Source organism: Eschrichtius robustus, chromosome 1 (genome assembly GCF_028021215.1).
Source record: "Eschrichtius robustus isolate mEscRob2 chromosome 1, mEscRob2.pri, whole genome shotgun sequence".
NCBI classification, from domain to species: Eukaryota; Metazoa; Chordata; class Mammalia; order Artiodactyla; family Eschrichtiidae; genus Eschrichtius; species Eschrichtius robustus.
In genome coordinates, this window is record NC_090824.1 from 144,239,979 (window position 1) to 144,263,002 (window position 23,024).

Genomic DNA, 23,024 nt, shown 5'->3' on the forward strand with positions numbered 1-23,024 from the left:
CCCAATGGCTGCAAGAGTGGATTGATTGTTCCTCTTGCTGAGTGGCCTGATGGCTGTGGATTCTCCAGGCTTTTGAGGTAGGCCAGGCTCATGGCTCCTGTACAGAGCCCCGCGCACACCCCGTTGTGTTCTGCAGCGTCCCAGCATGTGCTTGGATCGATGATGACACCCTTGCATGCATTTCTTGGAAAATCTGAACCAAATGAGTGAGAACACTCTACCGTCTCCTCATCGAAACTGAGGTTCAGCACGTTTCCTCTCTCAGGGGGAGAGGACAATTAGGAATGAGGGCCAGCCTCTCCCGCCGACATGCATGCAAACACCACCAAGGACTCCAGTATTGGAGGGGCTCCTGTCTGAGGGTTGACCGTGTCTGCACATAAGCTATGTTATCTGTGAATCCCGGGTCCCTGCTGAATGGCTGTTGAGGGAATGCGAGGGGGCAGGCTCTCCTGCTGGTCTTAAGAGTCGGAGTGTGTGCTGTTTTAGGCCCAGTTAGCTTGCAGTTGGGAGGTGAGTTTTGGCCAGGATCACGCTTCGTGCATGCCATTTTGGGGGTTGATTCTGGAAGCCAAAATGAGCAAGCCTCCCTGGTTGGTGCCTTGAATCTCAGGACAGGTCTGTGGACCTCCCTGTTCTTGCGTTTTTCACGGTGAGGTTCTCGAGTGCCTAGTGAGGCTGGAGCAATGGGCAGGGGTGAGCTCGGTTGGGCATCGGAGGAAAGCGGCTGAAGGATTAGGCCTCGCTGCTGCCCTTGTTTGCTTCTCTACTTTAACTCCCGGCAGAGTGTTGATGCCAAGTGGGTCATCGTGGAGTGGGGACAGGAACAAGTGCTGAATTTAAACCTGTGTGGATCACTGATGGCCCGCACAGGAAGGTAAGGGAAGATGTGGACATGTCCTTTGTGATGTCGTGGATTAGGCTATCATAATTGGGTTGCAGGTGCTGGCCTCGGCTTCCCAAGGATGTGTCATGTTCGTGATTGGCTGGCATCAGCTGCCTATGGAGGGGATGGCTTCGACAGTTCAAGTGGATGAGGTGAGGTAGGTAACTGTGTAGAGTTGGAATGCCATTGCCAGAGGAAAGACACCCAAAGGGTGTCTTGCGAGAAGTAAAGAAGATTGACATGGTGACGCGTCTGTGCTGTCCTCCTTGGAGGATGCTTAGTTATGCGAACATCCCCTTTGGCCGCTTTGTTCCCTTGTTTGGGAATGTGCAAAGCAAAAGTGCTTCTCCCGGGGGGCGGCATGACTCGGCTTGCGAACAGCCAGTGGTTGATCTGGAGCAGTCCGTTGGGGAGACAGAGGTGGGGGCACTGTTGCGACACCAGGCGCACTGTCGTGGACAGCCACTGTGCCCATTCAATGTTCCAGGTCCCCTCGTGTGGCAAAGGTTTTCCGTTGAAAGTCTGTCTCTGGTACTCGGGGAAAGTGCCTTTGATCACTGTGAGTTCCTCGGTAGTGTCGCTGTGGCAGTGGAGAATTGCCAGGATGTATGGGGTGGGGTGGGCATCATCAAAGCAGACAGGCTTGCGGTGTGTCTTCCCTGCTGTTCAGTGTCTCCGTGTTCGCATGATGTCTGTGGCTTCAAGTAGAGTCGAGTCGCCCTGCAGGCAGGAGGAGGGCACTTAGGACGAGGCTCTGTAGCGTTTGAGCGTTTCCTCAGTGCTCAGGGCCGCAAACCCTACCAGTTGGAAGCTTGCCTCTACGTGGCCGGGAAGGTGGCCTAATTTCCGCTGTGGGGTTCCAACCTGTATCATGGTTTCTAAAGCCCAACACTTCCCATTGAGGGCTTCCCAAGGGGTCATGGAAAGTGATTTGGTCTAGTTGTCGAGATGAGGCATTTGGGCCGAAGTCCATTAACCCCTTGAGAAGTGCCAGGCTGCATCGTGCCTGTCGGCAACTGCAGGTCGGTGTCAGCCCGCCCATGGGAGTTTACCTTGCTTCCGGGAACACTGGGAGTGACCCCAAGGGCACATCAGATGTGGTGGGAGGTGGCAGGATCTCCAGGTCCACATAGGTGTGACAACCACGGCCGGGAGGGAGGTCTAGTCTAGTCTTTGTGCTTTGGTCAGAAGGCGTGGCTGTGGGAGAGCGGGAGTCTGTGGCCTATTTCGACAGCCTTGGGGTCAAAGTTCGCATGCGGCCTCATGAAGCTGACAGGGGTCTTTCTCCTTTCAGTTGGGGGTCCAACCAGGGTGCTGTGTATAAACTATGACGTTTACTGTTAGAGGCGTCTGCAGAGGGCCACAGGCACACCCAGAGACCAAGACGCGTATTTAGTGGCACACACAGGAATCCACAAACTCATCCTCGTGCACAATCACAGTCACACACGCCCACACGTGTGAATACACACATACAGCGTCTAACACACCGAGCAACGTACGTGCGTAACTTCCTTCAGTCGTGCTGAGAGACACACAATCAGTTTTCGGTAAGGGATAGTGGTACTTGGGAAGGAGGTTCCAGGCTCACGCCCAGATTATGTGTTCACAAAAATCATGTTCTCTGAGGACCCTGGTGCAATTTAGAAACCTGCGTGATTTCTGTCCACTTCTCAGGTGCAGTTGCAGCGTAAGGCTGGCTGTTGGCAGAGAAGACCTTCGCGTTGTCTGATGTCTGGATGTGCTAAGGAGAACTGGAAAAAGAGGGGCTGGTGCATGTTGCCGAGCATGGCTGTGGATATCTAAGGACGGTAGGCATTCACCCATACTAAGATGTGCCATTGGATATTAGGATTTCCACAGATGGACCCAATGGTTGCAAGAGTGGATTGATTGTTGGTCCTGCTGAGTGGCCTGAGGACTGTGGATTCCCCAGGCAGTTGGAGTATTTCCAGGTCATGGCTCCTCTGCAGAGACCCACGGCCTTCCCTTTTGTGTTCTGCAGCGTCCCAGCATGTGTTTGGATCGATGATGACACCCTTATATGCATTCCTTGGAAAATCTGAACAAAATGAGTGAGAACGCTCTACCGTCTCCTCATCGAAACAGAGGTCCAGCACGTTTCCTCTCTCGGGAGTACGGGACAGTTAGGAGTGAGGGCCACCGTCCCCTGCTGACAGGCATGCAAACACCACTAAGGGCTCCAGCATTGGAGGGGCTCCTGTCTGAGGGTCGACCATGTCTGCCCATAAGTTGGGTCATCTAGGAATCCCCGGTCCCTTCTAAAAGGCCGTTGAGGGAATGCAAGAGGGCAGGCTTTCCTGCTAGTCTTCAGGGTCGGAGTGTTTTCTGGTATAGACCCAGTAAGCTTGCAGCTTGGAGAGTTGATTTTTGGACAGGATCACGCTTTGTGCATTCCACTTCCGAGGTTGATTATGGAAGCCAAAATGAGCAAGCTTCCCTGGAGGGAGCCTGGAGCCTCAGGCCAGGCCTGTGGCCCTCTCTGTTGTTGTGTTTCGCGCAGTGAGGTTCTTGATTGCCTGGTGTGGCTGGAGCAGTGGGTGGGCGTGTGCTGGTGTTGGGCGATGGCGGAAGGGGGCTGATGGTTTAGACCTCAGTGCTGCCCCTGTCAGCTCCTCTGCTGAAGTTGCCGGCACACTGTTGGCACTAAGTGGATGTTCGTGGAGTGGGGTGAGGTTCGAGTGAAGCATTTCAGCCTGGGTGGTGGCTGCTGGCCTGGAGGGAAAGGTAAGGTATCATGAGGAAAGGTCCTGTGTGATATCGTGGGATGGGCTGTCATCATTGGGTTGCAGTCGCTGGTCTCGGCTTCCCAAGAATGTGTCTTGTTCGTGATGGGCTGGCATAAGCTGCCTATGGAGCAGATGGCTTTGGCAGTTCAAGTGGGTGAGTTGAGGTAGGTAACTTGTGTAGAGTTGCGATCCCGTTGCCCGAGGAATGACACCCAAAGGGTGTCTTGTGGGAAGTAGGGAAGATCGACATGGTGAGGCGTCTGTGCCGGCCTCCTTGCAGGTAGTTGAGTTATGCGAACATCCTCTTTGGCCGCTTTGTTCCCTTTTTTGGCAATGTGTAAAGCGAAACTGTTTCTCCCGTGGGGGAATGACGCGACCGGCCAGTGTAGCATGCAGGCCTTTCGAACAGCCAGAGGTTTATCTGGAGCAGTCCATTGGTGGGGCAGAGATGGGGGCCCCATTGCCATACCTGCTGTGCTGCCGTGGCCAGCCACTTTTCCCTTTCAGGCTTCCAAGTCCCCTCGCATGGCAGAGGTCTTCCGTTGCAAGTCAGTCTGTGGTCCTCGGGGACCATGCCTTTGATCACTGTGAGTTACTCGGTAGTGTCACTGTGGCAGTGGAGAATTTCCAGGATGCATGGGGTGGGATCAGCATCAACGAAGGAGACAGGCTTGTGGTCTGTCTTCCCTGGTGTTCAGTGTTCCCGTGTTCTGAAGATATTTGTGGTTTCCAGTAGGGTCGTGTCGCCCTGTGGGCTAGAGGAGGGCACGTAGGACGAGGCTTTCAAGGGTTTGAGAGTTTCCTTAGGGGTCAGGGCCTTGAACATTCAAGATGGGAGCTGCCTGAGACGTGGCTGGGCATGTGGAGTAGTCTCCGCCATGGGGATCCGACATGGGTCATGGTGGCTGAGTCCCGCCACTTCCAGTGGTGGGCATTCCCACGGGTCAATGGAAAGTGATTAGGCCTAGTTGGCGAGAAGTGGCACGTGGGCCCACGTTCGTTAGCCCCTTGAGTGGTTTCAGGCTGCATCTTGGCAGTAGACAGCTGCCGGTCTGTGTCGGCCTGACCATGGGAGTTCCCTTGCTTCCGGAAGTGCTGTGAGTGACCCCAAATGCCCATCAGATATACTGGTAGCTGACAGAGTCTCGAGGTGCACGTAGATGTCACAGCCAAGGCCCGGAGGCAGGTCTCGTCCAGGCTGTGTGTTTTTGTCAGAAGGCGTGGCTGTGGGAGAGCGGGAGTACATGGACTCTTTCAACAGACCCTGGGGGTCAAAGTTTCCCTGTGGCCTCTTGAAGCTGACAAGGGTCTTTCTCCTTTCTGTTGGGGGTCTAACCAGGGTGCTCTGTATAAACTATTTCTTTTATTGTTGGACTCCTCTTCACAGGGCCATAGGGACACACAGAGACCAAGACGCGTATTCAGCGGCACACAGAGAAACCCACAAGCACGTCTGCATGCGCAGTCACAGTCACACATGCCCACACGCGTGAGCACACATATACAGCCTCTCACACACCGGGCAACGTATGTGCCTAACTTCTTGCAGTCGTACTATCAGACAGGCAGTCAATTCTCGGTAAGGGATAGAGGTCCTTGGGAAGCAGTTTCAGAGCTCAAGGCCAGGTAAATGTTTGTATGGATCATGTCCTCTGAGGACACCGGTCCACTTATGAAGCCTCGGTGATTTCTGTCAACTTCTCAGGGCCAGTTGCTGGGAAAGGCTGGCCGTCGGCACAAACAAGAAGACCTTCGTGTGCTCTGATGACTGGACGTGCTAAGAAGAACTGAAAAAAGTGAGGCGGGCCCATGTCCCCGAGCATGGTCGTGGATAACTCAGGATGGTAGGTATTCAAGCACCCCAAATGTGCCATTAGGTATTAGGTTTTCCTCAGACGGGCCCAATGGCTGCAAGAGTGGATTGATTGTTCCTCTTGCTGAGTGGCCTGATGGCTGTGGATTCTCCAGGCTTTTGAGGTAGGCCAGGCTCATGGCTCCTGTACAGAGCCCCGCGCACACCCCGTTGTGTTCTGCAGCGTCCCAGCATGTGCTTGGATCGATGATGACACCCTTGCATGCATTTCTTGGAAAATCTGAACCAAATGAGTGAGAACACTCTACCGTCTCCTCATCGAAACTGAGGTTCAGCACGTTTCCTCTCTCAGGGGGAGAGGACAATTAGGAATGAGGGCCAGCCTCTCCCGCCGACATGCATGCAAACACCACCAAGGACTCCAGTATTGGAGGGGCTCCTGTCTGAGGGTTGACCGTGTCTGCACATAAGCTATGTTATCTGTGAATCCCGGGTCCCTGCTGAATGGCTGTTGAGGGAATGCGAGGGGCCAGGCTCTCCTGCTGGTCTTAAGAGTCGGAGTGTGTGCTGTTTTAGGCCCAGTTAGCTTGCAGTTGGGAGGTGAGTTTTGGCCAGGATCACGCTTCGTGCATGCCATTTTGGGGGTTGATTCTGGAAGCCAAAATGAGCAAGCCTCCCTGGTTGGTGCCTTGAATCTCAGGACAGGTCTGTGGACCTCCCTGTTCTTGCGTTTTTCACGGTGAGGTTCTCGAGTGCCTAGTGAGGCTGGAGCAATGGGCAGGGGTGAGCTCGGTGGGCATCGGAGGAAAGCGGCTGAAGGATTAGGCCTCGCTGCTGCCCTTGTTTGCTTCTCTACTTTAACTCCCGGCAGAGTGTTGATGCCAAGTGGGTCATCGTGGAGTGGGGACAGGAACAAGTGCTGAATTTAAACCTGTGTGGATCACTGATGGCCCGCACAGGAAGGTAAGGGAAGATGTGGACATGTCCTTTGTGATGTCGTGGATTAGGCTATCATAATTGGGTTGCAGGTGATGGCCTCGGCTTCCCAAGGATGTGTCATGTTCGTGATTGGCTGGCATCAGCTGCCTTTAGAGGGGATGGCTTTGGCATTTCAGGTGGATGAGGTGAGGTAGGTAACTGTGTAGATTTGGAATCCCATTGCCAGTGGAAAGACACTCAAAGTGTGTCTTGCGAGAAGTAAAGAAGATTGACATGGTGACGCGTCTGTGCTGGCCTCCTTGGAGGATGTTTAGTTATGCGAACATCCCCTTTGGCCGCTTTGTTCCCTTGTTTGGGAATGTGCAAAGCGAAAGTGCTTCTCCCGGGGGGGCATGACTCGGCTTGCGAACAGCCAGAGTTTTATCTGGAGCAGTCCGTTGGGGGGACAGAGGTGGGGGCACTGTTGCGACACCAGGCGCATTGTCGTGGACAGCCACTGTGCCCTTTCAAGGTTCCAGGTCCCCTCGTGTGGCAAAGGTTGTCCGTTGAAAGTCTGTCTGTGGTCCTCGGGGACAGTGCCTTTGATCACTGTGAGTTCCTCGGTAGTGTCGCTGTGGCAGTGGAGAATTGCCAGGATGCATGGGGTGGGGTGGGCATCATCCAAGCAGACAGGCTTGCGGTGTGTCTTCCCTGCTGTTCAGTGTCTCCGTGTTCGTATGATGTCTGTGGCTTCAAGTAGAGTCGAGCCGCCCTGCAGGCAGGAGGAGGGCACTTAGGACGAGGCTGTGTAGCGTTTGAGCGTTACCTCAGTGGTCAGGGCCGCAAACCCTAACTGTTGGAAGCTTCCCTATACGTGGCCGGGAAGTTGGCCTAATTTCCGCTGTGGGGTTCCAACCTGTGTCATGGTTGCTGAAGCCCAACACTTCCCATTGAGGGCATTCCCACGGGGTCATGGAAAGTGATTTGGTCTAGTTGGCGAGACGAGGCACTTGGGCCGAAGTCCATTAACACCTTGAGAAGTGCCAGGCTGCATCGTGCTTTTTGGCAATTGCAGGTCAGTGTCAGCCCGCCCATGGGAGGTTACCTTGCTTCCGGGAGCACTGGGAGTGACCCGAAGGGCACATCAGATGTGCTGGTAGGTGGCAGGATCGCCAGGTCCACATAGGTGTGACACCCACGGCCGGGAGGGAGGTCTCGTCCAGTCTTTGTGCTTTGGTCAGAAGGCGTGGCTGTGGGAGAGCGGGAGTCTGTGGCCTATTTCGACAGCCTTGGGGTCAAAGTTCGCATGCGGCCTCATGAAGCTGACAGGGGTCTTTCTCCTTTCAGTTGGGGGTCCAACCAGGGTGCTGTGTATAAACTATGACGTTTACTGTTAGAGGCGTCTGCAGAGGGCCACAGGGACACCCAGAGACCAAGACGCGTATTTAGCGGCACACACAGGAATCCACAAACGCATCCTCGTGCAGAGTCACAGTCACACACGCCCACACGTGTGAATACACAAATACAGCGTCTCACACACCGAGCAACGTACGTGCGTAACTTCCTTCAGTCGTGCTGTGAGACACACAATCAGTTTTCGGTAAGGGATAGTGGTACTTGGGAAGGAGGTTCCAGGCTCACGCCCAGATTATGTGTTCACAAAAATCATGTTCTCTGAGGACCCTGGTGCAATTTAGAAACCTGCGTGATTTCTGTCCACTTCTCAGGTGCAGTTGCAGCGTAAGGCTGGCTGTTGGCAGAGAAGACCTTCGCGTTGTCTGATGTCTGGATGTGCTAAGGAGAACTGGAAAAAGAGGGGCTGGTGCATGTTGCCGAGCATGGCTGTGGATATCTAAGGACGGTAGGCATTCACCCATACTAAGATGTGCCATTGGATATTAGGATTTCCACAGATGGACCCAATGGTTGCAAGAGTGGATTGATTGTTGGTCCTGCTGAGTGGCCTGAGGACTGTGGATTCCCCAGGCAGTTGGAGTATTTCCAGTTCATGGCTCCTCTGCAGAGACCCACGGCCTTCCCTTTTGTGTTCTGCAGCGTCCCAGCATGTGTTTGGATCGATGATGACACCCTTATATGCATTCCTTGGAAAATCTGAACAAAATGAGTGAGAACGCTCTACCGTCTCCTCATCGAAACTGAGGTCCAGCACGTTTCCTCTCTCGGGAGTACGGGACAGTTAGGAGTGAGGGCCAACGTCCCCTGCTGACAGGCATGCAAACACCACTAAGGGCTCCAGCATTGGAGGGGCTCCTGTCTGAGGGTCGACCATGTCTGCCCATAAGCTGGGTCATCTATGAATCCCCGGTCCCTGCTAAAAGGCCGTTGGGGGAATGCAAGAGGGCAGGCTTTCCTGCTAGTCTTCAGGGTCGGAGTGTGTTCTGGTATAGACCCAGTAAGATTGCAGCTTGGAGAGGTGATTTTTGGACAGGATCACGCTTTGTGCATGCCGCTTCCGAGGTTGATTATGGAAGCCAAAATGAGCAAGCTTCCGTGGTTGGAGCCTGGAGCCTCAGGCCAGGCCTGTGGCCCTCTCTGTTGTTGTGTTTCACGCAGTGAGGTTCTTGACTGCCCGGTGTGGCTGGAGCAGTGGGCGGGCGTGGGCGGGAGTTGGGCGATGGCGGAAGGGGGCTGAAGGTTTAGGCCTCAGTGCTGCCCCTGTCAGCTCCTCTGCTGAAGTTGCCGGCACACTGTTGGCGCTAAGTGGATGTTCGTGGAGTGGGGTGTGGGTCGAGTGAAGCATTTCAGTCTGGGTGGTGGCTGCTGGCCTGGAGAGAAAGGTAAGGTATCATGAGGAAAGGTCCTGTGTGATGTTGTAGGATGGGCTGTCATCATTGGGTTGCAGGCGCTGGCCTCGGCTTCCCAAGAATGTGTCTTGTTCGTGATGGGCTGGCATAAGCTGCCTATGGAGCGGATGGCTTTGGCAGTTCAAGTGGGTGAGTTGAGGTAGGTAAATTGTGTAGAGTTGCAATCCCGTTGCCCGAGGAATGACACCCAAATGGTGTCTTGCGGGAAGTAGGGAAGATCGACATGCTGAGGCGTCTGTGCCGGCCTCCTTGCAGGTAGTTGAGTTATGCGAACATCCCCGTTGGCCGCTTTGTTCCCTTGTTTGGCAATGTGTAAAGCGAAAGTGTTTCTCCCGTGGGGGAATGACGCGACCGGCCAGTGTAGCACGCAGGCCTTTCGAACAGCCAGAGGTTTATCTGGAGCAGTCCATTGGTGGGGCAGAGATGGGGGCCCCATTGCCATGCCTGCTGTGCTGCCGTGGCCAGACACTGTTCCCTTTCAGGTTTCCAAGTCCCCTCGCATGGCAGAGGTCTTCCGTTGCAAGTCTGTCTGTGGTCCTCGGGGACCATGCCTTTGATCACTGTGAGTTACTCGGTAGTGTCACTGTGGCAGTGGAGAATTTCCAGGATGCATGGGGTGGGATCAGCATCAACGAAGGAGACAGGCTTGTGGTCTGTCTTCCCTGGTGTTCAGTGTTCCCGTATTCTGAAGACGTTTGTGGTTTCCAGTAGGGTCGTGTCGCCCTGTGGGCTGGAGGAGGGCACGTAGGACGAGGCTTTCAAGGGTTTGAGAGTTTCCTTAGGGGTCAGGGCCGTGAACATTCAAGATGGGAGCTGCCTGAGACGTGGCTGGGCATGTGGAGTAGTCTCCGCAAGGTGATCCGACATGGGTCATGGTGGCTGAGGCCCACCACTTCCTGTGGTGGGCATTCCCACGGGTCAATGGAAAGTGATTAGGCCTAGTTGGCGAGAAGTGGCACGTGGGCCCACGTTCGTTAGCCCCTTGAGTGGTTTCAGGCTGCATCTTGGCAGTAGACAGCTGCCGGTCGGAGTCGGCCTGACCATGGGAGTTCCCTTGCTTCTGGAAGTGCTGCGAGTGACCCCAAATGCCCATCAGATATACTGGTAGCTGACAGAGTCTCGAGGTGCACGTAGATGTCACAGCCAAGGCCCGGAGGCAGGTCTCGTCCAGGCTGTGTGTTTTTGTCAGAAGGCGTGGCTGTGGGAGAGCGGGAGTCCATGGACTATTTCAACAGCCCCTGGGGGTCAAAGTGTGCCTGCGGCCTCTTGAAGCTAACAGGGGTCTTTCTCCTTTCAGTTGGGCGTCTAACCAGGGTGCTGTGTATAAACTATTTCTTTTATTGTTGGACTCCTCTTCACAGGGCCATAGGGACACACAGAGACCAAGACGCGTATTCAGTGGCACACAGAGAAACCCACAAGCACGTCCGCATGCGCAGTCACAGTCACACATGCCCACACGCGTGAGGACACATATACAGCCTCTCACACACCGGCCAACATATGTGCCTAACTTCCTGCAGTCGTACTATCAGACAGGCAGTCAATTCTCAGTAAGGGATAGAGGTCCTTGGGAAGCAGTTTCAGAGCTCAAGGCCAGGTAAATGTTTGTATGGATCATGTCCTCTGAGGACACCGGTCCACTTATGAAGCCTCGGTGATTTCTGTCCACTTCTCAGGTGCAGTTGCTGGGAAAGGCTGGCCGTCGGCACAAACAAGAAGACTTTCTTGTGCTCTGATGACTGGACGTGCTAAGAAGAACTGGAAAAAGTGAGGCGGGCCCATGTCCCCGAGCATGGTCGTGGATAACTCAGGATGGTAGGTATTCAAGCACCCCAAATGTGCCATTAGGTATTAGGTTTTCCTCAGACGGGCCCAATGGCTGCAAGAGTGGATTGATTGTTCCTCTTGCTGAGTGACCTGAGGGCTGTGGATTCTCCAGGCTTTTGAGGTAGCCCAGGCTCATGGCTCCTGTACAGAGCCCCGCGCACACCCCGGTTATGTTCTGCAGCGTCCCAGCATGTGCTTGGATAGATGATGACACCCTTGCATGCATTTCTTGGAAAATCTGAACCAAATGAGTGAGAACACTCTACCGTCTCCTCATCGAAACTGAGGTTCAGCACGTTTCCTCTCTCAGGGGGAGAGGACAGTTCGGAATGAGGGCCAGCCTCTCCCGCCGACATGCATGCAAACACCACCAAGGACTCCAGTATTGGAGGGGTTCCTGTCTGAGGTTTGACCGTGTCTGAACATAAGCTGTGTTATCTGTGAATCCCGGGTCCCTGCTGAATGGCTGTTGAGGGAATGCGAGGGGCCAGGCTCTCCTGCTGGTCTTAAGAGTCGGAGTGTGTGCTGTTTTAGGCCCAGTTAGCTTGCAGTTGGGTGGTGAGTTTTGGCCAGGATCACGCTTCGTGCATGCCATTTTGGGGGTTGATTCTGGAAGCCAAAATGAGCAAGCCTCCCTGGTTGGTGCCTTGAATCTCAGGACAGGTCTGTGGACCTCCCTGTTCTTGCGTTTTTCACGGTGAGGTTCTCGAGTGCCTAGTGAGGCTGGAGCAATGGGCAGGGGTGAGCTCGGTTGGGCATCGGAGGAAAGCGGCTGAAGGATTAGGCCTCGCTGCTGCCCTTGTTTGCTTCTCTACTTTAACTCCCGGCAGAGTGTTGATGCCAAGTGGGTCATCGTGGAGTGGGGACAGGAACAAGTGCTGAATTTAAACCTGTGTGGATCACTGATGGCCCGCACAGGAAGGTAAGGGAAGATGTGGACATGTCCTTTGTGATGTCGTGGATTAGGCTATCATAATTGGGTTGCAGGTGATGGCCTCGGCTTCCCAAGGATGTGTCATGTTCGTGATTGGCTGGCATCAGCTGCCTTTAGAGGGGATGGCTTTGGCATTTCAGGTGGATGAGGTGAGGTAGGTAACTGTGTAGATTTGGAATCCCATTGCCAGAGGAAAGACACTCAAAGTGTGTCTTGCGAGAAGTAAAGAAGATTGACATGGTGACGCGTCTGTGCTGGCCTTCTTGGAAGATGTTTAGTTATGCGAACATCCCCTTTGGCCGCTTTGTTCCCTTGTTTGGGAATGTGCAAAGCGAAAGTGCTTCTCCCGGGGGGGCATGACTCGGCTTGCGAACAGCCAGAGTTTTATCTGGAGCAGTCCGTTGGGGGGACAGAGGTGGGGGCACTGTTGCGACACCAGGCGCATTGTCGTGGACAGCCACTGTGCCCTTTCAAGGTTCCAGGTCCCCTCGTGTGGCAAAGGTTGTCCGTTGAAAGTCTGTCTGTGGTCCTCGGGGACAGTGCCTTTGATCACTGTGAGTTCCTCGGTAGTGTCGCTGTGGCAGTGGAGAATTGCCAGGATGCATGGGGTGGGGTGGGCATCATCCAAGCAGACAGGCTTGCGGTGTGTCTTCCCTGCTGTTCAGTGTCTCCGTGTTCGTATGATGTCTGTGGCTTCAAGTAGAGTCGAGCCGCCCTGCAGGCAGGAGGAGGGCACTTAGGACGAGGCTGTGTAGCGTTTGAGCGTTACCTCAGTGGTCAGGGCCGCAAACCCTAACAGTTGGAAGCTTCCCTATACGTGGCCGGGAAGTTGGCCTAATTTCCGCTGTGGGGTTCCAACCTGTGTCATGGTTGCTGAAGCCCAACACTTCCCATTGAGGGCATTCCCACGGGGTCATGGAAAGTGATTTGGTCTAGTTGGCGAGACGAGGCACTTGGGCCGAAGTCCATTAACACCTTGAGAAGTGCCAGGCTGCATCGTGCTTTTTGGCAATTGCAGGTCAGTGTCAGCCCGCCCATGGGAGGTTACCTTGCTTCCGGGAGCACTGGGAGTGACCCGAAGGGCACATCAGATGTGCTGGTAGGTGGCAGGATCGCCAGGTCCACATAGGTGTGACACCCACGGCCGGGAGGGAGGTCTCGTCCAGTCTTTGTGCTTTGGTCAGAAGGCGTGGCTGTGGGAGAGCGGGAGTCTGTGGCCTATTTCGACAGCCTTGGGGTCAAAGTTCGCATGCGGCCTCATGAAGCTGACAGGGGTCTTTCTCCTTTCAGTTGGGGGTCCAACCAGGGTGCTGTGTATAAACTATGACGTTTACTGTTAGAGGCGTCTGCAGAGGGCCACAGGGACACCCAGAGACCAAGACGCGTATTTAGCGGCACACACAGGAATCCACAAACGCATCCTCGTGCAGAGTCACAGTCACACACGCCCACACGTGTGAATACACAAATACAGCGTCTCACACACCGAGCAACGTACGTGCGTAACTTCCTTCAGTCGTGCTGTGAGACACACAATCAGTTTTCGGTAAGGGATAGTGGTACTTGGGAAGGAGGTTCCAGGCTCACGCCCAGATTATGTGTTCACAAAAAGTCATGTTCTCTGAGGACCCTGGTGCAATTTAGAAACCTGCGTGATTTCTGTCCACTTCTCAGGTGCAGTTGCAGCGTAAGGCTGGCTGTTGGCAGAGAAGACCTTCGCGTTGTCTGATGTCTGGATGTGCTAAGGAGAACTGGAAAAAGAGGGGCTGGTGCATGTTGCCGAGCATGGCTGTGGATATCTAAGGACGGTAGGCATTCACCCATACTAAGATGTGCCATTGGATATTAGGATTTCCACAGATGGACCCAATGGTTGCAAGAGTGGATTGATTGTTGGTCCTGCTGAGTGGCCTGAGGACTGTGGATTCCCCAGGCAGTTGGAGTATTTCCAGTTCATGGCTCCTCTGCAGAGACCCACGGCCTTCCCTTTTGTGTTCTGCAGCGTCCCAGCATGTGTTTGGATCGATGATGACACCCTTATATGCATTCCTTGGAAAATCTGAACAAAATGAGTGAGAACGCTCTACCGTCTCCTCATCGAAACTGAGGTCCAGCACGTTTCCTCTCTCGGGAGTACGGGACAGTTAGGAGTGAGGGCCAACGTCCCCTGCTGACAGGCATGCAAACACCACTAAGGGATCCAGCATTGGAGGGGCTCCTGTCTGAGGGTCGACCATGTCTGCCCATAAGCTGGGTCATCTATGAATCCCCGGTCCCTGCTAAAAGGCCGTTGGGGGAATGCAAGAGGGCAGGCTTTCCTGCTAGTCTTCAGGGTCGGAGTGTGTTCTGGTATAGACCCAGTAAGATTGCAGCTTGGAGAGGTGATTTTTGGACAGGATCACGCTTTGTGCATGCCGCTTCCGAGGTTGATTATGGAAGCCAAAATGAGCAAGCTTCCGTGGTTGGAGCCTGGAGCCTCAGGCCAGGCCTGTGGCCCTCTCTGTTGTTGTGTTTCACGCAGTGAGGTTCTTGACTGCCCGGTGTGGCTGGAGCAGTGGGCGGGCGTGGGCGGGAGTTGGGCGATGGCGGAAGGGGGCTGAAGGTTTAGGCCTCAGTGCTGCCCCTGTCAGCTCCTCTGCTGAAGTTGCCGGCACACTGTTGGCGCTAAGTGGATGTTCGTGGAGTGGGGTGTGGGTCGAGTGAAGCATTTCAGTCTGGGTGGTGGCTGCTGGCCTGGAGAGAAAGGTAAGGTATCATGAGGAAAGGTCCTGTGTGATGTTGTAGGATGGGCTGTCATCATTGGGTTGCAGGCGCTGGCCTCGGCTTCCCAAGAATGTGTCTTGTTCGTGATGGGCTGGCATAAGCTGCCTATGGAGCGGATGGCTTTGGCAGTTCAAGTGGGTGAGTTGAGGTAGGTAAATTGTGTAGAGTTGCAATCCCGTTGCCCGAGGAATGACACCCAAATGGTGTCTTGCGGGAAGTAGGGAAGATCGACATGCTGAGGCGTCTGTGCCGGCCTCCTTGCAGGTAGTTGAGTTATGCGAACATCCCCGTTGGCCGCTTTGTTCCCTTGTTTGGCAATGTGTAAAGCGAAAGTGTTTCTCCCGTGGGGGAATGACGCGACCGGCCAGTGTAGCACGCAGGCCTTTCAAACAGCCAGAGGTTTATCTGGAGCAGTCCATTGGTGGGGCAGAGATGGGGGCCCCATTGCCATGCCTGCTGTGCTGCCGTGGCCAGACACTGTTCCCTTTCAGGTTTCCAAGTCCCCTCGCATGGCAGAGGTCTTCCGTTGCAAGTCTGTCTGTGGTCCTCGGGGACCATGCCTTTGATCACTGTGAGTTACTCGGTAGTGTCACTGTGGCAGTGGAGAATTTCCAGGATGCATGGGGTGGGATCAGCATCAACGAAGGAGACAGGCTTGTGGTCTGTCTTCCCTGGTGTTCAGTGTTCCCGTATTCTGAAGACGTTTGTGGTTTCCAGTAGGGTCGTGTCGCCCTGTGGGCTGGAGGAGGGCACGTAGGACGAGGCTTTCAAGGGTTTGAGAGTTTCCTTAGGGGTCAGGGCCGTGAACATTCAAGATGGGAGCTGCCTGAGACGTGGCTGGGCATGTGGAGTAGTCTCCGCAAGGTGATCCGACATGGGTCATGGTGGCTGAGGCCCACCACTTCCTGTGGTGGGCATTCCCACGGGTCAATGGAAAGTGATTAGGCCTAGTTGGCGAGAAGTGGCACGTGGGCCCACGTTCGTTAGCCCCTTGAGTGGTTTCAGGCTGCATCTTGGCAGTAGACAGCTGCCGGTCGGTGTCGGCCTGACCATGGGAGTTCCCTTGCTTCCGGAAGTGCTGCGAGTGACCCAAATGCCCATGAGATATACTGGTAGCTGACAGAGTCTCGAGGTGCACGTAGATGTCACAGCCAAGGCCCGGAGGCAGGTCTCGTCCAGGCTGTGTGTTTTTGTCAGAAGGCGTGGCTGTGGGAGAGCGGGAGTCCATGGACTCTTTCAACAGACCCTGGGGGTCAAAGTTTCCCTGTGGCCTCTTGAAGCTGACAAGGGTCTTTCTCCTTTCTGTTGGGGGTCTAACCAGGGTGCTCTGTATAAACTATTTCTTTTATTGTTGGACTCCTCTTCACAGGGCCATAGGGACACACAGAGACCAAGACGCGTATTCAGCGGCACACAGAGAAACCCACAAGCACGTCCGCATGCGCAGTCACAGTCACACATGCCCACACGCGTGAGCACACATATACAGCCTCTCACACACCGGGCAACGTATGTGCCTAACTTCTTGCAGTCGTACTATCAGATAGGCAGTCAATTCTCGGTAAGGGATAGAGGTCCTTGGGAAGCAGTTTCAGAGCTCAAGGCCAGGTAAATGTTTGTATGGATCATGTCCTCTGAGGACACCGGTCCACTTATGAAGCCTCGGTGATTTCTGTCAACTTCTCAGGGCCAGTTGCTGGGAAAGGCTGGCCGTCGGCACAAACAAGAAGACCTTCGTGTGCTCTGATGACTGGACGTGCTAAGAAGAAATGAAAAAAGTGAGGCGGGCCCATGTCCCCGAGCATGGTCGTGGATAACTCAGGATGGTAGGTATTCAAGCACCCCAAATGTGCCATTAGGTATTAGGTTTTCCTCAGACGGGCCCAATGGCTGCAAGAGTGGATTGATTGTTCCTCTTGCTGAGTGGCCTGATGGCTGTGGATTCTCCAGGCTTTTGAGGTAGGCCAGGCTCATGGCTCCTGTACAGAGCCCCGCGCACACCCCGTTGTGTTCTGCAGCGTCCCAGCATGTGCTTGGATCGATGATGACACCCTTGCATGCATTTCTTGGAAAATCTGAACCAAATGAGTGAGAACACTCTACCGTCTCCTCATCGAAACTGAGGTTCAGCACGTTTCCTCTCTCAGGGGGAGAGGGCAATTAGGAATGAGGGCCAGCCTCTCCCGCCGACATGCATGCAAACACCACCAAGGACTCCAGTATTGGAGGGGCTCCTGTCTGAGGGTTGACCGTGTCTGCACATAAGCTATGTTATCTGTGAATCCCGGGTCCCTGCTGAATGGCTGTTGAGGGAATGCGAGGGGGCAGGCTCTCCTGCTGGTCTTAAGAGTCGGAGTGTGTGCTGTTTTAGGCCCAGTTAGCTTGCAGTTGGGAGGTGAGTTTTGGCCAGGATCACGCTTCGTGCATGCCATTTTGGGGGTTGATTCTGGAAGCCAAAATGAGCAAGCCTCCCTGGTTGGTGCCTTGAATCTCAGGACAGGTCTGTGGACCTCCCTGTTCTTGCGTTTTTCACGGTGAGGTTCTCGAGTGCCTAGTGAGGCTGGAGCAATGGGCAGGGGTGAGCTCGGTTGGGCATCGGAGGAAAGCGGCTGAAGGATTAGGCCTCGCTGCTGCCCTTGTTTGCTTCTCTACTTTAACTCCCGGCAGAGTGTTGATGCCAAGTGGGTCATCGTGGAGTGGGGACAGGAACAAGTGCTGAATTTAAACCTGTGTGGATCACTGATGGCCCGCACAGGAAGGTAAGGGAAGATGTGGACATGTCCTTTGTGATGTCGTGGATTAGGCTATCATAATTGGGTTGCAGGTGATGGCCTCGGCTTCCCAAGGATGTGTCATGTTCGTGATTGGCTGGCATCAGCTGCCTTTAGAGGGGATGGCTTTGGCATTTCAGGTGGATGAGGTGAGGTAGGTAACTGTGTAGATTTGGAATCCCATTGCCAGAGGAAAGACACTCAAAGTGTGTCTTGCGAGAAGTAAAGAAGATTGACATGGTGACGCGTCTGTGCTGGCCTCCTTGGAGGATGTTTAGTTATGCGAACATCCCCTTTGGCCGCTTTGTTCCCTTGTTTGGGAATGTGCAAAGCGAAAGTGCTTCTCCCGGGGGGGCATGACTCGGCTTGCGAACAGCCAGAGTTTTATCTGGAGCAGTCCGTTGGGGGGACAGAGGTGGGGGCACTGTTGCGACACCAGGCGCATTGTCGTGGACAGCCACTGTGCCCTTTCAAGGTTCCAGGTCCCCTCGTGTGGCAAAGGTTGTCCGTTGAAAGTCTGTCTGTGGTCCTCGGGGACAGTGCCTTTGATCACTGTGAGTTCCTCGGTAGTGTCGCTGTGGCAGTGGAGAATTGCCAGGATGCATGGGGTGGGGTGGGCATCATCCAAGCAGACAGGCTTGCGGTGTGTCTTCCCTGCTGTTCAGTGTCTCCGTGTTCGTATGATGTCTGTGGCTTCAAGTAGAGTCGAGCCGCCCTGCAGGCAGGAGGAGGGCACTTAGGACGAGGCTGTGTAGCGTTTGAGCGTTACCTCAGTGGTCAGGGCCGCAAACCCTAACAGTTGGAAGCTTCCCTATACGTGGCCGGGAAGTTGGCCTAATTTCCGCTGTGGGGTTCCAACCTGTGTCATGGTTGCTGAAGCCCAACACTTCCCATTGAGGGCATTCCCACGGGGTCATGGAAAGTGATTTGGTCTAGTTGGCGAGACGAGGCACTTGGGCCGAAGTCCATTAACACCTTGAGAAGTGCCAGGCTGCATCGTGCTTTTTGGCAATTGCAGGTCAGTGTCAGCCCGCCCATGGGAGGTTACCTTGCTTCCGGGAGCACTGGGAGTGACCCGAAGGGCACATCAGATGTGCTGGTAGGTGGCAGGATCTCCAGGTCCACATAGGTGTGACACCCACGGCCGGGAGGGAGGTCTCGTGCAGTCTTTGTGCTTTGGTCAGAAGGCGTGGCTGTGGGAGAGCGGGAGTCTGTGGCCTATTTCGACAGCCTTGGGGTCAAAGTTCGCATGCGGCCTCATGAAGCTGACAGGGGTCTTTCTCCTTTCAGTTGGGGGTCCAACCAGGGTGCTGTGTATAAACTATGACGTTTACTGTTAGGGGCGTCTGCAGAGGGCCACAGGGACACCCAGAGACCAAGACGCGTATTTAGCGGCACACACAGGAATCCACAAACGCATCCTCGTGCAGAGTCACAGTCACACACGCCCACACGTGTGAATACACAAATACAGCGTCTCACACACCGAGCAACGTACGTGCGTAACTTCCTTCAGTCGTGCTGTGAGACACACAATCAGTTTTCGGTAAGGGATAGTGGTACTTGGGAAGGAGGTTCCAGGCTCACGCCCAGATTATGTGTTCACAAAAATCATGTTCTCTGAGGACCCTGGTGCAATTTAGAAACCTGCGTGATTTCTGTCCTATTCTCAGGTGCAGTTGCAGCGTAAGGCTGGCTGTTGGCAGAGAAGACCTTCGCGTTGTCTGATGTCTGGATGTGCTAAGGAGAACTGGAAAAAGAGGGGCTGGTGCATGTTGCCGAGCATGGCTGTGGATATCTAAGGACGGTAGGCATTCACCCATACTAAGATGTGCCATTGGATATTAGGATTTCCACAGATGGACCCAATGGTTGCAAGAGTGGATTGATTGTTGGTCCTGCTGAGTGGCCTGAGGACTGTGGATTCCCCAGGCAGTTGGAGTATTTCCAGTTCATGGCTCCTCTGCAGAGACCCACGGCCTTCCCTTTTGTGTTCTGCAGCGTCCCAGCATGTGTTTGGATCGATGATGAAACCCTTATATGCATTCCTTGGAAAATCTGAACAAAATGAGTGAGAACGCTCTACCGTCTCCTCATCGAAACTGAGGTCCAGCACGTTTCCTCTCTCGGGAGTACGGGACAGTTAGGAGTGAGGGCCAACGTCCCCTGCTGACAGGCATGCAAACACCACTAAGGGCTCCAGCATTGGAGGGGCTCCTGTCTGAGGGTCGACCATGTCTGCCCATAAGCTGGGTCATCTATGAATCCCCGGTCCCTGCTAAAAGGCCGTTGGGGGAATGCAAGAGGGCAGGCTTTCCTGCTAGTCTTCAGGGTCGGAGTGTGTTCTGGTATAGACCCAGTAAGATTGCAGCTTGGAGAGGTGATTTTTGGACAGGATCACGCTTTGTGCATGCCGCTTCCGAGGTTGATTATGGAAGCCAAAATGAGCAAGCTTCCGTGGTTGGAGCCTGGAGCCTCAGGCCAGGCCTGTGGCCCTCTCTGTTGTTGTGTTTCACGCAGTGAGGTTCTTGACTGCCCGGTGTGGCTGGAGCAGTGGGCGGGCGTGGGCGGGAGTTGGGCGATGGCGGAAGGGGGCTGAAGGTTTAGGCCTCAGTGCTGCCCCTGTCAGCTCCTCTGCTGAAGTTGCCGGCACACTGTTGGCGCTAAGTGGATGTTCGTGGAGTGGGGTGTGGGTCGAGTGAAGCATTTCAGTCTGGGTGGTGGCTGCTGGCCTGGAGAGAAAGGTAAGGTATCATGAGGAAAGGTCCTGTGTGATGTTGTAGGATGGGCTGTCATCATTGGGTTGCAGGCGCTGGCCTCGGCTTCCCAAGAATGTGTCTTGTTCGTGATGGGCTGGCATAAGCTGCCTATGGAGCGGATGGCTTTGGCAGTTCAAGTGGGTGAGTTGAGGTAGGTAAATTGTGTAGAGTTGCAATCCCGTTGCCCGAGGAATGACACCCAAATGGTGTCTTGCGGGAAGTAGGGAAGATCGACATGCTGAGGCGTCTGTGCCGGCCTCCTTGCAGGTAGTTGAGTTATGCGAACATCCCCGTTGGCCGCTTTGTTCCCTTGTTTGGCAATGTGTAAAGCGAAAGTGTTTCTCCCGTGGGGGAATGACGCGACCGGCCAGTGTAGCACGCAGGCCTTTCGAACAGCCAGAGGTTTATCTGGAGCAGTCCATTGGTGGGGCAGAGATGGGGGCCCCATTGCCATGCCTGCTGTGCTGCCGTGGCCAGACACTGTTCCCTTTCAGGTTTCCAAGTCCCCTCGCATGGCAGAGGTCTTCCGTTGCAAGTCTGTCTGTGGTCCTCGGGGACCATGCCTTTGATCACTGTGAGTTACTCGGTAGTGTCACTGTGGCAGTGGAGAATTTCCAGGATGCATGGGGTGGGATCAGCATCAACGAAGGAGACAGGCTTGTGGTCTGTCTTCCCTGGTGTTCAGTGTTCCCGTATTCTGAAGACGTTTGTGGTTTCCAGTAGGGTCGTGTCGCCCTGTGGGCTGGAGGAGGGCACGTAGGACGAGGCTTTCAAGGGTTTGAGAGTTTCCTTAGGGGTCAGGGCCGTGAACATTCAAGATGGGAGCTGCCTGAGACGTGGCTGGGCATGTGGAGTAGTCTCCGCAAGGTGATCCGACATGGGTCATGGTGGCTGAGGCCCACCACTTCCTGTGGTGGGCATTCCCACGGGTCAATGGAAAGTGATTAGGCCTAGTTGGCGAGAAGTGGCACGTGGGCCCACGTTCGTTAGCCCCTTGAGTGGTTTCAGGCTGCATCTTGGCAGTAGACAGCTGCCGGTCGGAGTCGGCCTGACCATGGGAGTTCCCTTGCTTCTGGAAGTGCTGCGAGTGACCCCAAATGCCCATCAGATATACTGGTAGCTGACAGAGTCTCGAGGTGCACGTAGATGTCACAGCCAAGGCCCGGAGGCAGGTCTCGTCCAGGCTGTGTGTTTTTGTCAGAAGGCGTGGCTGTGGGAGAGCGGGAGTCCATGGACTATTTCAACAGCCCCTGGGGGTCAAAGTGTGCCTGCGGCCTCTTGAAGCTAACAGGGGTCTTTCTCCTTTCAGTTGGGCGTCTAACCAGGGTGCTGTGTATAAACTATTTCTTTTATTGTTGGACTCCTCTTCACAGGGCCATAGGGACACACAGAGACCAAGACGCGTATTCAGTGGCACACAGAGAAACCCACAAGCACGTCCGCATGCGCAGTCACAGTCACACATGCCCACACGCGTGAGGACACATATACAGCCTCTCACACACCGGCCAACATATGTGCCTAACTTCCTGCAGTCGTACTATCAGACAGGCAGTCAATTCTCAGTAAGGGATAGAGGTCCTTGGGAAGCAGTTTCAGAGCTCAAGGCCAGGTAAATGTTTGTATGGATCATGTCCTCTGAGGACACCTGTCCACTTATGAAGCCTCGGTGATTTCTGTCCACTTCTCAGGTGCAGTTGCTGGGAAAGGCTGGCCGTCGGCACAAACAAGAAGACTTTCTTGTGCTCTGATGACTGGACGTGCTAAGAAGAACTGGAAAAAGTGAGGCGGGCCCATGTCCCCGAGCATGGTCGTGGATAACTCAGGATGGTAGGTATTCAAGCACCCCAAATGTGCCATTAGGTATTAGGTTTTCCTCAGACGGGCCCAATGGCTGCAAGAGTGGATTGATTGTTCCTCTTGCTGAGTGACCTGAGGGCTGTGGATTCTCCAGGCTTTTGAGGTAGCCCAGGCTCATGGCTCCTGTACAGAGCCCCGCGCACACCCCGGTTATGTTCTGCAGCGTCCCAGCATGTGCTTGGATAGATGATGACACCCTTGCATGCATTTCTTGGAAAATCTGAACCAAATGAGTGAGAACACTCTACCGTCTCCTCATCGAAACTGAGGTTCAGCACGTTTCCTCTCTCAGGGGGAGAGGACAGTTCGGAATGAGGGCCAGCCTCTCCCGCCGACATGCATGCAAACACCACCAAGGACTCCAGTATTGGAGGGGTTCCTGTCTGAGGTTTGACCGTGTCTGAACATAAGCTGTGTTATCTGTGAATCCCGGGTCCCTGCTGAATGGCTGTTGAGGGAATGCGAGGGGCCAGGCTCTCCTGCTGGTCTTAAGAGTCGGAGTGTGTGCTGTTTTAGGCCCAGTTAGCTTGCAGTTGGGAGGTGAGTTTTGGCCAAGGTCACGCTTCGTGCATGCCATTTTGGGGGTTGATTCTGGAAGCCAAAATGAGCAAGCGTCCCTGGTTGGTGCCTTGAATCTCAGGACAGGTCTGTGGACCTCCCTGTTCTTGCGTTTTTCACGGTGAGGTTCTCGAGTGCCTAGTGAGGCTGGAGCAATGGGCAGGGGTGAGCTCGGTTGGGCATCGGAGGAAAGCGGCTGAAGGATTAGGCCTCGCTGCTGCCCTTGTTTGCTTCTCTACTTTAACTCCCGGCAGAGTGTTGATGCCAAGTGGGTCATCGTGGAGTGGGGACAGGAACAAGTGCTGAATTTAAACCTGTGTGGATCACTGATGGCCCGCACAGGAAGGTAAGGGA

General features: G+C 54.4%; 9 non-coding genes across 9 annotated transcripts; all 9 read left to right on the forward strand.

Annotated features, from left to right (window-relative positions):
* The first annotated feature begins 153 nt into the window (after nt 1–153).
* LOC137749605 (small nucleolar RNA SNORD116) lies at nt 154–246 on the forward strand. The gene has a single exon (XR_011070230.1). It is a non-coding gene; the product is annotated as a small nucleolar RNA SNORD116 (small nucleolar RNA).
* Nucleotides 247–2,908: 2,662 nt separating this feature from the next.
* On the forward strand, nt 2,909–3,001 carry LOC137753812 (small nucleolar RNA SNORD116). Its single transcript, XR_011071588.1, has one exon. It is a non-coding gene; the product is annotated as a small nucleolar RNA SNORD116 (small nucleolar RNA).
* A 2,688-nt stretch (nt 3,002–5,689) lies between these two features.
* LOC137749612 (small nucleolar RNA SNORD116) lies at nt 5,690–5,782 on the forward strand. The gene has a single exon (XR_011070231.1). It is a non-coding gene; the product is annotated as a small nucleolar RNA SNORD116 (small nucleolar RNA).
* Nucleotides 5,783–8,442: 2,660 nt separating this feature from the next.
* Nucleotides 8,443–8,535, forward strand: LOC137753567 (small nucleolar RNA SNORD116). Its single transcript, XR_011071509.1, has one exon. It is a non-coding gene; the product is annotated as a small nucleolar RNA SNORD116 (small nucleolar RNA).
* Nucleotides 8,536–11,223: 2,688 nt separating this feature from the next.
* On the forward strand, nt 11,224–11,316 carry LOC137751346 (small nucleolar RNA SNORD116). The gene has a single exon (XR_011070766.1). It is a non-coding gene; the product is annotated as a small nucleolar RNA SNORD116 (small nucleolar RNA).
* Nucleotides 11,317–13,978: 2,662 nt separating this feature from the next.
* LOC137753570 (small nucleolar RNA SNORD116) lies at nt 13,979–14,071 on the forward strand. Its single transcript, XR_011071510.1, has one exon. It is a non-coding gene; the product is annotated as a small nucleolar RNA SNORD116 (small nucleolar RNA).
* Nucleotides 14,072–16,757: 2,686 nt separating this feature from the next.
* On the forward strand, nt 16,758–16,850 carry LOC137749616 (small nucleolar RNA SNORD116). The gene has a single exon (XR_011070235.1). It is a non-coding gene; the product is annotated as a small nucleolar RNA SNORD116 (small nucleolar RNA).
* A 2,661-nt stretch (nt 16,851–19,511) lies between these two features.
* On the forward strand, nt 19,512–19,604 carry LOC137753724 (small nucleolar RNA SNORD116). Its single transcript, XR_011071559.1, has one exon. It is a non-coding gene; the product is annotated as a small nucleolar RNA SNORD116 (small nucleolar RNA).
* Nucleotides 19,605–22,292: 2,688 nt separating this feature from the next.
* On the forward strand, nt 22,293–22,385 carry LOC137751349 (small nucleolar RNA SNORD116). The gene has a single exon (XR_011070767.1). It is a non-coding gene; the product is annotated as a small nucleolar RNA SNORD116 (small nucleolar RNA).
* The last annotated feature ends 639 nt before the right edge of the window (nt 22,386–23,024 follow it).